Source organism: Phyllostomus discolor, chromosome 6 (assembly GCF_004126475.2).
Source record: "Phyllostomus discolor isolate MPI-MPIP mPhyDis1 chromosome 6, mPhyDis1.pri.v3, whole genome shotgun sequence".
In the NCBI taxonomy this organism is placed as follows: Eukaryota; Metazoa; Chordata; class Mammalia; order Chiroptera; family Phyllostomidae; genus Phyllostomus; species Phyllostomus discolor.
The window spans coordinates 34,052,765-34,056,247 of record NC_040908.2 but is presented as its reverse complement, the minus strand read 5'-3'; the positions used below and the strand labels follow the sequence as shown (position 1 = coordinate 34,056,247).

General features: G+C 40.7%; 1 pseudogene; it reads left to right on the top strand.

Annotated features, from left to right (window-relative positions):
• Positions 1–480: 480 nt before the first annotated feature.
• On the top strand, positions 481–1,357 carry LOC114500201 (annotated as a pseudogene).
• Positions 1,358–3,483: the final 2,126 nt, after the last annotated feature.

Below are 3,483 nucleotides of genomic sequence, written 5' to 3'. Positions count from 1 at the left end.
TTTTTTGGCAAAACATTAAATCACTCAGATGACTCAGCCCCACTACAGCCCAGATTTGGTGCCCTGAGGCTTTTGGCTTTTCCAAAAACTAAAATCACCTTTGAAAGAGAAGAGATTTCAGACTGTTGATGAGCTTCAGGAACATATGATAGGGCAGCTGATGATACTGGGAGAACTGTGTGAAGTCTCAAGGTACCCATTTTGAAGGGGATGAGGCATCATTGTCCTATGTATAATGTTTCTTGTATCTCCTTCAATAAATGTCTCTATTTTTCATATTATATGGCTGGATACATTCTGGACAGATCATATATATATATATATATATATGTATATATATATATATATACATACATATATATTTAGAGAGAAAGAGAGAGATACTGAGATTGAACTTGAAACCTGAAATATCACCTCTTCCTCTAATCCCCCAATAAAAGCAAATTCAAATCTAAGATTCAATTGCTCCTTTTGGCTCTCTGAACAGCACCATCCATGGCTGTGGGCAAGAACAGGTTCCTTATGAAAGGTGACAAAAAGGGATAAAGAAGAATGTGCTGGGTCCATTTTCTAAGAAAGATTTGTATGGTGTGAAATCACCAGCTATATTTGATATAAGAAATATTGGAAAAACACCAGTCACGAGAATTCAAGGAATCAAAATTGCATCTGATGGTCTGAAGGGTCATGTTTTTGAAGTGAGCCTAGCTGATCTGCAGAAGGATGAAGTTGCATTTAGAAAATTCAAGCTAATTACTGAGGATGTTCAGGGCAAACACTGCCTGACTAACTTCCTTGGCATAGATCTTACCCATGATAAAATGCGCTCCATGGTCAAAAAATGGTAGACCATGACTGAAGCTCATGTTGATATCAAGACTACTGATGGATATTTGCTTTGTCTATTCTGTGTTGGTTTTACTAAAAAACACAACAATCAGATTCAGGAGACCTCTTATGCTGAGCATCAACAGGAAGAAGATGATGGAAAATCCAGAGGAAGATGATGGAAATCATGACCCGAGAGGTGCAAAGGTGCACTTGACTGAAGTGATCAGTAAATTGATTCCAGATAACATTGGAAAAGACATAGAAAAGGCTTGCCAATTTACTTATCTGCTTCACGATGTCTTTGTTAGGAAAGTCAAATGCTGAAGAAGCCCCATGTTTCAACTGGGAAAACTCATGGAACTTCATGGTGAAGGTAGCTGCTCTGGAAAAGCCACTGGGATGGGACAGGGGCTAACATTGCACAAGCTGATGGATATAAGCCCCCAGTCCAAGAATCTGTTTAAAATTCAGACATATAATGGTAACAAATAAAAAGGCCTATTCGTGATAAAAAAGTAAAATAAAATTCAGTTGCTAATGCCAATGAATTTGTCCTTGGGTTTGGTAATCTGAATGCCACCTTGACTAATTATATTTAAAGTTACAAACAATAATACTTAAAATTTGTCCTGTAAATTTAGATTATTTTATTACTGATGTTACTGAAATTCTCAGACCTTGGCCACATGACCATAAGCTGGCAGTCACAGGGTGTTTTTTTTCCTGCCTAAAGACATTTATAGATTGTGCTAAATATCAGGTTACTAAACTGAAGATGGCATTAACGAAATGAAGACAAAAAGTTTCTTGTTAAGAATGTAGAGAGGAAGGCTGACAAAAATCCTAGGACAAGAGAAAACTCATCAGGGAGTATGGCTTAAACTGGATCCTCTAACTGTATTTTCTATCCTGCTGAAAGCACAGTGGCCAGCCTGGAAGAGAGAGGACCCTTCTAGGAACAGCTGAGAATGTGGAATGACCCAGAGGGCTGTGGAGTTGCCCTCAGCTCCACTAAACTTGAGATAGGTTTTTTCCTGACTATAGGTCTTTGTCTTCTCTTTTCTTAGAGCTTTCCCTTTAGAAAACTTGCCATTGTAAATCCTTTGCCCCTTGGAGATGTAAATCTTCTCCCAGCCTCTTGAGGTTGAAAATATATGAAAAGTTTCTTAGGGCCCTGTCTGGCGTGGCTCAGTGGATTGAATGCAGCCTGCGAACCAAAGAATCAGTGGTTCAATTCCCAGTCAGGACACATGCCTGGGTTGCAGACCAGGTCCCCAATAGAAGGCACGTGAGAGGCAACTACACATTGATGCTTCTCTTCCCTCTCTCTCCCTCCATTCCCCTCTGTCTAAAAATAAATAAATAAAAACTCTTTTAAATTTTTAAAAAAAAGTTTCTTAGGGACCTGGAAACTATTTCTCTGAAATATAAACATGGAAGGAGATAGCACCCCATTTCCCAGTGTCTATGAGGGTAGGAGCCTAACTTCTATGGGCACCAATTAGCAAACACAGACTACTTAACCACAGAGAAAAACATTTGCAAACTCAGGAACAATTCAACATGCTGGGCACATTCCATTGATCAACCTCCACCCGGCATTTGCCAGTACTTCTCCACAAGCTCGCCCCAGCACTTAAAAACATCCTGCCTTGTGTATCAGCAGAGTATCTACTTTTGATCTGTGCTCTGTCCCCTATTGCTGGTGATAGCATTGGAATAAAATTAACTGCATTCTGCTCATCTGGTTCTGTGTGATTTTCCTTGAATGGTAATCATACCACCTGCCCTCATATATATCTTAAGAGTGATTTTGTGTCATTGAAAAGTAGGATGCTACTCTTTTGCAACCAGGCTTTAAAAGTGTATCTCATTTCAGAGAACTTGCAATCTTTATATTGCATTGAAATCAAACTTGCACGTGGGTGGGGGATGAGGGTGTATGTATGTGATGCATTGTGTGTTTTTAAGCAGTCCTGATTGCTAGAAAAATCACCATAGGAAATTTAAGGTTTGGCTTTTTTCCCTGTTGGGGTCAGTTTCCTAGATCCTTTGTCTCTTGCTCTGAGAATGTAGTTCAAAGGAGCTGGCTCTGTTACCAGCCCCTAGGAGGGTTACTTCCAGGGAGGCAGGAATCTGCTTCCTGGGGCCTGACAGGAAGTTGGTAAAGAGAAAGCTGGCTTAATCCAGGGCTTGCTCATCAAACTAGAATGTGATCTACCTGCCTGGAGAAGCTTCTATACACCCAGGTAACAGCTTTCCTGACTTTCAGTCATAAAGGAAAAAGAAAAAACATTCCACCAAGACTCTTACCTTAAACTGCCTGTGGAGACTGCAGGTGGGTCTTACCGTGACTGAAGGCATGCGCCCGGTGTGTCTAACGGCAGTGTGTGTGAGCCCAGATAGAAGGAGACGTTCAGGCGAAGTGGCTCTCCCTGCAGAGGAGAGCAAGGCCTATGTGACCACCGGGAAGTTTTCTGTTGCTGGTCACCCAAAGGAAGTAAAAATTGTCCACCTGATGTGTAAAGAGTTTTTTTCTTCAATTTTCTGCTTTCCCTGTGATGAACCAGTGAATTTTCCCAAGGTGCCCATTTGTACTGTGGGGATTAAATACAGATTTGAACCTTGTAAATAGGGTAGAATGTGAGGGTG